The sequence below is a fragment of the Pelobates fuscus genome, chromosome 2 (genome assembly GCF_036172605.1).
Source record: "Pelobates fuscus isolate aPelFus1 chromosome 2, aPelFus1.pri, whole genome shotgun sequence".
NCBI classification, from domain to species: domain Eukaryota; kingdom Metazoa; phylum Chordata; class Amphibia; order Anura; family Pelobatidae; genus Pelobates; species Pelobates fuscus.
The window spans coordinates 886461-899622 of record NC_086318.1 but is presented as its reverse complement, the minus strand read 5'-3'; positions in this window follow the sequence as shown (position 1 = coordinate 899622).

Below are 13162 nucleotides of genomic sequence, written 5' to 3'. Positions count from 1 at the left end.
TCATATCTGGTGTAACAGTAGTGTACATTTAAAAAAAATAAAAATTTTGACTGTAATAGATTGAATAGCAGTTAGTTGTCTGCCAGCGTGTGTGTCAGGCTCACAGCGTATACTGTGCCCACTTGCCCAGTGCCACCACTCATATCTGGTGTCACAATAGCTTGCATTTAAAAAAACTAAACTTTTTTGACTGTAATATAATAGCAGTCAGTTTCCTTCACTAGTGTGCATTTCAGGGCCTGCCCAGTGCCACCACTCACTCACTGGTGTCACAATAGCTTGCATTTAAAAAAAAACAAAAAAAAAAAAACTTTTTGGACTGTTATATAATAGCAGTCAGTTTCCTTCACGAGTGTGCGTTTCAGAGCCTGCCAGGGCACAGTGTCACACCAGTGCAACTCATATCTGGTGTAACAGTAGTGTACATGGTGTGCAGGCTTGACCTGTGGCCTGAGCTATCCCAATTTGCGATAGAACTTCTGGCCTGCCCCGCTTCAAGTGTCCTGTCAGAAAGGACCTTCAGTGCAGCAGGAGGTATTGTCACTGAGAAGAGAAGTCGCCTAGGTCAAAAAAGTCTAGATTACCTCACCTTTATTAAGATGAATGAGGGATGGATCCCAAAGGGACTGACAGTGGGCGATACATTCGACTAAAAAAGGCCTGATGAGGGGGACTACTTAACACACCACTCCTATCTGGTGGCACATTAGATTGCACGCGCAGTGCCCCAAATGAAAAGTCTTTGCAAAGTTCACTATACTATATGAAAAGTCTTGGATCTAAGTGAACTTTGCAAAGACTTTTCTTATAGTATTTTCATTTATTTTATTTATTTTTGTGTAATAAATTTACCTTTTATTTATATATATTTGAACTCAATTTTTTACTTCCTGGTTATCATCCTGCTCCTTGGTGGGGACTATACCACTTATGCTTTAGAAACTAGAGCAAGTTCTGCTCTAGTATATGTGAGTACTGAATTTTTACTATTTTATTTAATTGATTTTACCAGTACATACTGCACCATTTGCTATTTTCTGTTTCTCCACGTATATCTGGCTCCTTGGTGGGGACAATACCACCTACGCTATGAAACTAGAGCAAGTTCTGCTCTAGTAAATGTGAGTATTGAATTTTTATCGTTTTATGCACTTATTTTATCAGTACATACTGCACCATTTTGGAATTCTCTTTTTTTCACATATTATTCCATCTGAGACGTTCAAGACATTTATTACGCCACACATATCCCGAGACGAGGATTGTTCCATCCACGCGCACTAATGGCAGAGCTCCTAGTCAGCTCTGGGAAATGTGAGTGAGGATTTTCTCTAGTATTCATTCACATACCCACTGTATCTGATATATTGCACTATCACTTTGTATGCTCTCTTTTTCTTTTTGAGGTCAAATTGTATAAGAGATCATCAGTTCTACCATTGTGTACGTATACATTTTTGTATATTTGTATATTTCTTCATACTCAGGGCGCGGTTTCCTTCCCTCTTTTTGTTCAAACAGAACTCCTACCCTGACAGCCGGCCGGACAGCCCCAAGTTTGCCCGAAAAGGATCAATCCGGGTCTGCCGGAGTGTTCCACAAAAGGGGAGCAGTGTAACAGAACCTTACCTTTGTTTGCTTTTACCATTATCCACAAAAAGACTGTTTCTGGCCCTTTAACTGTGTTGCACAAAGAAAGGGTTTGTACTTTTAAACTGGCACTTCGAATGCAGTCGAAGTGCCGAAGCCGTCGAAGTGCCGAAGCCGTCGAGGTGTCGAAGTCGGCAATGTGGCCGCCATTAGAAAGTCGAACACGAGGTGGCGGCCATTTTAATCCAGTCGAACGCGGTGACTTATACCTTCCCCTACCCTTCAACACTGCGGCTGGAGACTAAGTCACGTTCGAAGATTCGAACACCCATTCGACCGGGACTTTGTCATTTTGGCATAAATGGACCTACATTAGACTATGGAACACTGCTCAAACGCGCCTCGGTTACACTTCAACACTTCGACTAAAGTCGAAGTGAGTTCGACGATTCGAACGCCGCCTTCGGATGGGACTTTGCTATTTTCAAGGCAGAATTAGACCGACCGCACAGCCTGAATCTGTGGAACTGTTTTTGGGCATGCAAACAGGCGTGCGGTCGGTCCAAAGAGACTTTTTAATATCTCTGGAACCACTGGACGGATTCTCACGAATTTTGAATATGTTGTTCCACAATTTATATTGTTCATAAAAATGTAAGTTTTATTAATGTACCATGTAAAATGGGGAAGTTATAAAAATGCATAAAAAATACAAGTTTTAGCTTGGAGATAATTGAGTAGATACAGTAAGAAACGGCATGCTACAGTCCAGGTGTTAGTCCCCTTGAAACAACTTTTCCATAACTATTGTGGCCAGAAAGAGTCCCTGTGGGTTTTAAAATTCGCCTGCCCATTGAAGTCTATGGCTGTTCGCCCGGTTCGCCCGTTCGCGAACATTTGCGGAAGTTCGCATTCGACGTTCGCGAACAGAACATTTTATGTTCGCGACATCACTAATGAGGTTTATAATTTAAATGAAACAAATCTTAATTTTTTTGTCCTCCTGAATACCTCAGATTACCTCCAGTTTACCTCCAGAATATCTCCAACCACACACTTAGAAGCTGCACTCTCCAGAATATCTCCAACCACACACTTAGAAGCAGCACTCTCCAGAATATCTCCAACCACACACTTAGATGCAGAACTTAGATGAAGCAACCAAGCTATATTAGCCAAGCTAATGACAACAACCCTTATATAACTCCTAAAATCACCACCCACTAGGAATGTTTAACACCTGGGTAGGCCTATGCTTATTTGCAAACAATAGCTAATTAACCATCAATCAATAGCAAGTATTTAGCTAGGCAGCCGGCCTCTCTCCCCAGCGGCAGTGTATCCTATAGGGAGTGGAGTCAACCAGACTCACTCCCCAGCGGCAGTGTGCATCCCAGGGAGCAGAAGGTGTCGTCCTTTCTCCACAGTGGCAGAGTGAGTTTAAGGGAGAGGAGACAACCGATCTCTCTCTGCAGTGGCAGTGTAAATAGCAGGGAGAGGAGGAAGCCGGTCTCTCTCCCCAGTGGCAGTGTATCCTACAGGGAGTGGAGACAACAAGACTCACTCCCCAGCGGCAGTGTGCATCCCAGGGAGCAGAAGGTGTCATCCTTCCTCCCCAGCGGCAGAGTGAGTTTCAAGGAGAGGAGACAACCGGTCTCTCTCCCCAGCGGCAGTGTACCCTACAGGGAGTGGAGACAACCGGTCTTACTCCCCAGGTGCAGGGTGAGTTTCAGGGAGAGGAGACAACCGGTCTCCCTCCCCAGCAGCAGTTTACAGTACAGGGACAAGATACAGCTGGTCTCTCTCCCCAGCAACAGGACCAGTTATTGGGAGTGGAGACAGTTGGTATGTGTTACAGGGAGAGGAGCATATCGTCCTCTCTCCCCAGCGGCAGCTTCCCTTACAGGTAGAGGAGACAACCGGTCCCTCTCCCCAGCTACAGAAGTGAGGCACTTCTATCCATGATAGTGCAGATGGGACTGTGGTCTCTGCACCAGACCTACAGGGATGCTGGACGGCCTGTCCAGAGATCCCCAACTATCCTTGCAGGGATACCAGGAGGAGGAGGTAAGCAATGTCTCCCCTCCCCAGTCAATGTCCTGCCGGGCTCTGGGGTTAGTGGATGGGACTACCATACCCATTGACCCCCTTCCAGCAGAAGAGCTGGCATCAGGGCAGAGTGCTGCTGGCCTCTGCCCTCCCCTTTTCCTTTGCACATGGCCTGACTATCTGCAGGACACCCCAGCAGAAGCGCTGGCAACCGGGCAGAGTGCAGTTAGCCTCTGCCCTCCCCTGATCCTTAATCCAGGAACTACCAACTCCCCCCACTACGCAGCTGTACCACTGGATATAGGACTGAGACCGACGACAGGAGTCACCAGGTCCAGCCATTGCTTTTTGTGGGTGGGCTACTCGACTAACTTAGGTACTGACCGACAGAAGGTCAGGTACCTGGTTCGTCTCCCCAGGAAAGGGAAGATGTGTGACGAAAGCAACTTCGCCACTGGTTTTTGGAGGGGCCTGTTTGCCAGCCTCCTACCCTGGGACTATGGGCCCTGTGATAACCCATGTTCAAAGGTACTGTTTCTGCCCCTTGGACTTTTAACTGGAACAGATTCAAACATGTGGCGGCGGCGGCGGCCATCTTAAATTGTCCAGCAGTGTTTTGTTGTCGAGTGTATGGAACTGTTTTGGGCATGGGACCATATGCACGGTGGGGCAAAAATAAGACTTCCGGGAAATTCCTGAACCAATCTGGGTGATTTTTCGATATGTTGTTCATCCAGATCGGGGCTATCAAAGGATGTGGGGATATGTTGTATTTTGGGGTACTTATTGGGGTTTGTAAATGTATTTTTATTTTCTGCTTAGAGTTAATTGAGTTAGTCCATTGTTTTTGTTAATTAACTCAATTATCTCCCAAGCAGAGGGGAGGAATTTACTGTAAATGAATGGGAGTGTTTAACTTTGTGACTGTACACTATTGGCTGTTGAATGTATTTTTCAGTGCCATGAATGTATTTTTTACTACCAATGTGGACCTTGTGGGAAAAGTTGCATAAAAGGCCAGTCTGGCACATTAAACCCTCAGATCTGCTTAACCCCCAATACGTAGCCTTGTCTCGTGTTTCTAGGGAACTGCTATATTCACACTGGGGATTGCTATTTCTGTTCCTGATACGCTCTCCTGGAGGAGAGGTCTCCACCACACGGTCCTGGATGTCAGAGGTTGATCCAGGGTGGAAGGAAGACGGCGAGACTCCAGTTAAGCTACGGCGGTTGTGGAGTCTGCGGTGGTTGTGGTGTCCAGTGCGGTGCTTATAGTCCTCGGCATCAGCTAGGAAGCATCCGTCAACGGAGGTGCCCAGTCGGGGTGCCAGATGATCTGTTACATTACTGTATTCCTGCTACGTCCCCTCCATCCACGTCTACGTCCCCTCCATCCACGTCACTCATTTAGTGACAGACACATGTACAGTCATACAGACAAACTGACAGATGGACAGACAAACTGACAGATGGACAGAGATAAGGACATACAGAAAGACAGAGAAGATGGTTTTCCAGGTCTCATTTCCAGGTCTCATTGTAAGACTGCATTGGCTGCAGTACATGTGCTGGAATTTCTGTCTGATCAAAGCATTTATGTGTGTAGCTCGTAGTATTTGGTAATGCACATTCCAGATGTGGTAAATTACATTTACATTCAACTCAAGCTGCAATAAACCAGTCAGTAGCGGCAGAGAGAAGAGACAGACGGAGAGAAAACTGATATGCTATGGTTTAACAATTAGTGTGTCCTCAGACAGCATACCTGAACAACATCCATCTTGGAGAGATCAGCAGCAGATCATATCAAAAAGCTTAATTGTGCAGACACAGCTACAGATACACTGCAGGCCATCTTAGTGGTTACAATGGCCGCCACACAGCTACAGATACACTGCAGGCCATCTTAGTGGTTACAATGACCGCCACACAGCTACAGATACACTGCAGGCCATCTTAGTGGTTACAATGACCGCCACACAGCTACAGATACACTGCAGGCCATCTTAGTGGTTACAATGACCGCCACACAGCTACAGATACACTGCAGGCCATCTTAGTGGTTACAATGAACGCCATCTTTAGTATGCATATTGTTACAATGACTTTAACATACGTAGCAAAAAAAACAGTTACAATGGCTGCTATGTTAGACACAAGTAGCTGCAGCCTTGTCTTGAGGTGTGCTTCATAGTCCCAGTCTTGCATTTTGTTCCCTAGTCCTTGTTTTGCGGTGTGTTCACCAAGTCCTTGTCTTGCGGTGTGTTCCCGTTGTTCCAGTCTTGGGTGCGTTCCCCTAGTTCCAGTCTTGTGGTGCGTTCCCCTTGTTCCAGTCTTGTGGTGCGTTCCCCTTGTTCCAGTCTTGCGGTGTGTTTCCCTTGTTTCACCCTTGCGGTGTGTTTCTCTTGTTCCAGTCTCGTGGTGTGCTCCCCTTGTTCTAGCTTGCAGCGTTGTGGCGAAAGTAACCTCACCACTGACTTTTGGAGGAGCCTGTTTGCCAGCCTCCTTGCAGCCATCTTAAGCCGCAAGCACAATGAGCAGTGTTTGGTCGTCGAGTATATGGAACTCAAATTGGACACTTGACGGCACGAACACCACTCACTACTTACCTTCCACGGATGTTCGGCTATTCAAAAGGGAGTTGTAGAATATTACATATTCTATATGTTCCTATTCAAATACATATTAAGGTGTGGCTGTCTAATGGGTTAAAAAGAACAGATGGAGGGGGGCGGAGCCTAACTGCCGAGCCAGCCGGACGCTTCTTACTCGAGCTCCTGGGGAAAACTACCCAAATCAGCGTAAAACTACGAATTACATAAAAACAAAAGAAAACAAAGAAGATTGAACTGCTCACAACGCTCGTATGAACCCTCACACTTATTAAGCCACCGGAGTTTGACTGGCGTCTGGCGGTTCTGGACCGCGGGAAGATGGAGGCCTACTACATGAGGGAGAGGGGGAGGCGGCCGATCCCTCTACCCTCGAGCTCCCATGTCCTCGTAGGGCCCATTAGAGCACAGCCCACTCCCCCCCCCCCCTGCCGGTGAGGGAAATCCCGGCACCTACCAGCCTGCTGTGGGGTCTGGGGGCAAGCCTGCTCACCCACGAGAAGCGACAGACAGCCCCCGGCAAATGGCGGTACAGACCTCCCCTGAGACAGGAGGACAGCTGCCTGACCTCGAGCTCAGACTAGACGAAATCTTCGCAAAATTTTGGCGCAAGCTAGAGAGCAGAATGCACCCATCTGCCTCTCAAATGCCCAGCAGCCATCCACACAAAAAGAAGCCTCGACAAGGGAGAAGGAATCTAAAAATCACAACAGCAAACCGGGCCTTAACATGGCGGCGGGCCAAGTGACGTACCCAACCCCTGCACAAGAAGCCAAACATCCACATGACACAGGGACACAGGGCACAACTTAAGAGCAAGACCACACAAATGTACCTGACGGCTCCGGAATCCAGAGTAGCGCAATGCCCCACACCACTCCAGCTCCGGACACTGCATGCAAGCCAGCCACCACTATTAACATACGGGCAGGGAAACCTTTACGGCCCGGCTACGCTACAGAGATGTGGGGTACCCCTGACAGGCATTGGATGAGCGAGCTACCCGGAACAGAGTACACAGCCCTGGCAGACACGCATTGCAGGGACCCACATGCAGCGGACGCCAGAGAGAGGTTCCATCGCACATACCACAGAACTGTATTATGTTTATGTCTATGACTAAGTTTCAGTTCACGATTTCTCACTCTGTGAAATAACGAACCATGTGCATCTTAGCCCCCTACCCCCCCAGTTTGGAATGACTAGCAACTACTCAGGGGCATAATGCCCTCATTTTAAGCAGATCACACCAGTGCTTCTCTTTAAAAATATAGGTGACCTAAAGTTAAAAAAAATATATATGCATAGATTTAGCATGATCTACTTTACCAAAATAGTGCAGTATCTCTTGATGTTTTGTGTATCACTGTTATGACTTGTATTGTCTCTTTTCTCACAAAATGTCCTTCAAAACTTGTATGCCTATCTATGCACTACAAAAAAAAAAAAAAAAAAAGAACAGATGGTGTTTGCTATTCTGTACCATGAGGACTCTGGAATGTGCTGTATAGGGAGATTGGGGGGTAGGCTCCTTATATGGGGAGTTTCCTTATGTGGCCAGAGTCTAAATTAAACGTTATGATGTAATTTTGCCTATAAAGGACAGAGGACAAAAGACCACGTTCTCTAACTCCTACGATCCGCTCTCCTTTCCTGATGTGTTCCTGACTTGTTGATATTAAGACAACTACTTAAGATCTCTCACTCTCTGTAACGTTGTTAAGAAATACCATCTGTTAAGTATATTTTAGTTTGCTTTTGAAGTAGAATAAATGCATATTTTTTATAAAGAATGTCAGATTGCGTATTAGTTCTTTTCATTAAAATAGACGTATTTTAATGTTATGAGCCTTTGACCCAAGAAGAACTATCTATATATAAAAGACTTATTCAACTAAATAAACACAGACCAGTTATTACAGGTGTCGAATGTCATTCGGTGAGAAAAAGCTCCCAAAGGAGGGACTCTATGTTCGGTATTTTATATTGCACTTCGAATCCCTGAAGTAGACCGACCGCACAGCCCGATTCCCTGGAACTGTTTTGGTCAAAATAAGACTTCCAGGAAATTCCTGAACCCCTGAACTGATCTGGGTGATTTTTGGATATGTTGGTCACCCAGATCAGGACTATCAGGGGATGTAACAATTGTGGAGATTTTATGTGTTTTTGGGGTACTTTTGGGGTTTTGTAAAATATGTTTTTTCCTGCCTGGTGATAATTAAGTTAATACAGTATCTGACTCAATTATCTCCCAGGCAGAGAGGCGGGATTTTATGTTTGTTATGGGAGTGTCATGCATTTAAACATAATTGTTATTGGTCTGTGACTTTGTAAAATCAGTCTTCAACAAGATCAATGTGGGAGTGCACCTTGCATGGGGATTATCATAAAAGGCCAAGTGTGGTCCCATTAAAGACTAGTCCACTTCACCCTCAACACGTATCCTTGCCTCGTGGTTGTAGGGACTAGCTTTACCAGCTATTCCACCAGCTATAATCCCTGCTCCTGGTATTGTTCTTTGGATATCTATACAGGCTTTAACCACTAGCTACACAGCTATACTCTCTTGGAGGAGAGGCCTCCCACTGGGAGCTGTATCCAGGAGTTTGGTCCAGGGTGGGAAGGGACGGTGAGACCCCAGCCAAGCTATGGCAGTTAAGGGACTACGGTGCTTATGGTGTCCAGTGCGGTGCTTATGGTCCTCTGCATCAGCTAGGAATCATCGGTTGGCGGTCCGTCACATTTGGTGGCAGCGGTGGGATGGCTTCCTAGTGAGAGGAGAAGCATCCTGGAGACACCGGAATCGTTATGGAGTTATAAGTGAGGGTAAACGCTAGTATTCATACAGCGCCCTTGTCTACAGCAATATGGAACCAGCTAGTTCCTGGACAGCGTTTGAAATGGAGGAGGAGTTTCACTGGAGGTTGCAGGAGCTCTTGACTCCACAGGATGGGCCTGTATCAGAGGAGGCCCTGTCAGACTACAGAGATGTCATTAGGATGGAGCTTTGGCACGAGGCCCTGGAGGATGTACAACGTCGGCGGGGTAAGAGTCTCCCCAGCGAGGAACAGCAGCTACAGGTATACATGGCCCTATGGCTTTCTCTCCTGGGAGAGCAACCCCTGGATGAGTGGGTGGCGAAACTGTGGCACCTAAGCCGGAGGGAGTTGTAGATGGACGAGATGTACAGAGCACTACAGTGGTACGCCAGCCAGTGTGACCACTGGAGACCGATGACAGTATGCCCCAGCCTAATGTGGGAGGCCTTGGATAAAGACTTTAACTTTGGCAATTCTGCAGAATGTTGGCTCTGGGAAATCCACCGCACCAGGAAAGCCCTGATGGGTCTTCCTAGAACTGATGACCTGGGACCAGACCTGATCCGTCTGGTCGCCATAGAGTGGAAGATGGAGCAGGATTAAAAACACCTGCTTAGCTCAATTCGACCCTAATATACCCTGCAGGGAGAACAGGAGAACTGGTTGGTGGACCCAGACCCTACAGCTGGGTAGACCTGGCGGAGGTACCCCCTACTTCACCCCCAGCTCTAGAAGTAGGGGACCTCATCAACTTGTCCTGGGAAGACCCCCAGTCAGTAGGTGGAGATGGGACCGTGTCTCTCCACTGGCCCTACAGGGATGCTGGGCAGCCGGCCCAGATCCCCAACTACAGCCGGAGTTACCAGGAGTAGGGACAGTCGGTCCTACTTCCCAGTGGAAGTTTACCTTATAGGGAGAGGAGACAACCGGATGAGCAGTGTTTGGTGGTCGAGTACATTGAACTCAAATCGGACACTCGACAGCACGAACACTGCTCATCCGGTTGTCTCCTCTCCCTATAAGGTAAACTTCCACTGGGAAGTAGGACCACTACTTCCACGGATGTTAGGCTATTTGAACGGGAGTCGAACGGCGTTTGGTGTGTATAAGCTCCCAAAGAAAAGACATAGAGTGGACCAGCGAGTGCCAGGGGACAGTCCTTACAAAGCGTGGAACGAGCGCATCTTTAGATGCATTTATGCTAAGCTCAGGGCGCTGTCTGCATAGTATGCCCTTGGTTTGTCATCCTGCATGATTGGCAGGCAGCCTGACACACATTCACGCCAGGCTGACCATTTAATTCTTCAAGCAGACACGTCCCCTTTTTGGGCGGTTGTGTTTACATGATTTGCATCAGTGGTCCACCATTTTACCCCGCCCACCAAAATCCTGCTGCACCAGACACTGTTGTCAGTCGATATGGATTTACTTGAAAGATGAAAGTGAGCGATTAGCATATGGTATGTGTTTTCTGATAGTTATATCCTGTGAGTTTCCCTCCAGCAACATCTTCACCAGATACATGATGCTTGGGAGGTATAACCTCTGTCAGATACATGATGCTTGGGAGGTATAATTGTTTTAGTGTTTTCTGTCGATAGGATTCTATAATAAGGGCCATCATAATTGTCAGCACCAGGCCCAATGGGCTCTTAATCTTGCCCTGCTAGTTTGTCCATGTATCAAGTGGTTGACCTATATTTGTATATATATCTCCAGGATGTCAGAAGATGTCACTATCCTGTATTGTTTCCTGACTGAGAAGGCCTTTCCAGCTTTGGCAAAGGGAATATGTTCTGGGAGGAGTGCTTCTTCAACCCTTGTATGGTTTGTCATAGCTTTAGTCGGATCACGTTTGATGGTAATGTCTTTACACGTTACAAATTCTAAGAGTTAAAACTATTTTCTGGGACAGGTAGACAGCTTTCAAAATCTTTACTTTTGTTTAAGGATTAAAAAATCCTTCAGATCGCTAAAGCAACTTAGTTTTTTCCTAGTACTATGAATCATTTGTCTTATTGTGTGAATGTCATAAATGGTCAAATCCTCAGGAAGCAAAAGTAGCAAGAATGTCAAAGAGGAAGAAAAAGTGGTGGAAACATTGATTATTTTGCTGCATTATAGAAAATAAGGAAAAACATTATCAAAGTTTGAAGGGCAGGAAAACCATTTTATAACTAATAAAATTGACTGTTGGCACAAATTGTCAGGGTAAGCTAAAGCCTAACACATAAAATCTAGGTCAGAACCAGAAAAGGTGACAAGAAACAAGCCGAGGTCAGGAGAATAGAGACTATCCAAGGTCAAGAAAACAGATACACAGGATCAATGAGACTACCCATGAGACTACCCAAGGTCAGGAGGACAGAGATACACAGGATCAATGAGACTAGCTGAGGTCAGGAGAACAGAGAAACACAGGATCAATGAGACTAGCCGAGGTCAGGAGAAAAGAGATACACAGGATCAATGAGACTACCCTAGGTCAGGAGAACAGAGATACACAGGATCAAAGAGACTACCCTAGGTCAGGAGAACAGAGATTCACAGGATCAATGAGACTACCAGAGGTCAACAGAACAGAGATACCCAGGATCAATGAGGCTACCCGAAGTAAGAAGAATAGAGATAAACCGGATCAATTAGACTAGCTGAGGTCAGGAGAACAGAGATACACAGGATCAATGAGACTACCAGAGGTCAACAGAACAGAAATACACAGGATCAATTAGACTAGCTGAGGTCAGGAGAACAGAGAAACATAGGATCAATGAGACTAGCCGAGGTCAGGAGAACAGAGATACACAGGATCAACAAGGCTACCCGAAGTAAGAAGAACAGAGATAAACCGGATCAATTGGACTAGCCGAGGTCAGGAGAACAGAGATACACAGGATCAATGAAACTACCGAGGTCAGGAGAACTGTGATGCACAGCATCAATGAGGCTACCCGAAGTAAGAAGAACAGAGATAAACCGGATCAATTAGACTAGCTGAGGTCAGAAGAATAGCGATACAAAGCATCAATGAGGTTAGATAAGGATAATAGAGATACACGGGATCAATAAGACTAAGCGAGGTCAGGAGAAAAGAGAAATAAAGCATCAATGAGTCTAGCTGAGGTCAGGAGACAGTTGCACAGGATCGATGAGCATAGCCAAGATTAAGCTTATAGAGGTATACATGGTGTGGACAACCCGGGGTCAAAATACCAGAAAAACACATCAGACAGGTAAAGAGTATAGGGTTTCAATAGAAATGAAAAAAAAAAACCCTACTGGTCAGCATTATAACTGCGTCAAAATGGACAAAGGTATTAGAGGCTCCAAAAAATTAATGGGAGAAACAGTGTTCAGAATTAGAATTACACCAGACTGTGAGGAGGTGACAAAATGAAACAGAAGAGGTGCATCAGTAACAGGTACCATGACACAAATATGGTGCAAAGGAACATTACTTAACCCCAAATGTGTTTTGACTTCATCCTGCATTTCATTTCTGCTGGTACCCCTAGCAACAATCCAAAAAGTGACAAGAAACCATAGACTGTACAGTTTTGACCGTATGGGTCTTGTCAGCATGGGGAGTTTTATTGTGTTTGGTCTAATTATATATTAATTGGTACCTTGCTATATAGTCACACAGGGCTATTTACTAAAGTGAGAATTCAAGGAGGTATGGCTACACAGCTCTAATAAGTAAACATTAGTGTAGCTTCCTCACACAGCAAGAAAAAGAAAAACCAAGCAACAAAGCTCAATAACAGATATGGGTAACGAGAAAATAGAACCTGAGGTTGGTGGAACTGAGGGGAACACGACAAGTGCTTAATCCTTGCCCATGCTTGCAGATGCAGAGCCCAAAATGGGTCCTGCAACCTACACAGATCCGAGGAAAGCCCTACTATGTTGGGAGTGCTCAACAACTGCATGAGATGCAGATCTAAAGGAATCATCTACTGTCCAAGAAGCATATGGTGTCAATGCTGGTCAGATTGAAGAAATCTTTCCAATTAAAATTTTCAGAGCTTAACTTAGAGCTCTTTCCCAGGTGTAAAAGGAGTAGGTGTATGCCCAACTTACAATGCT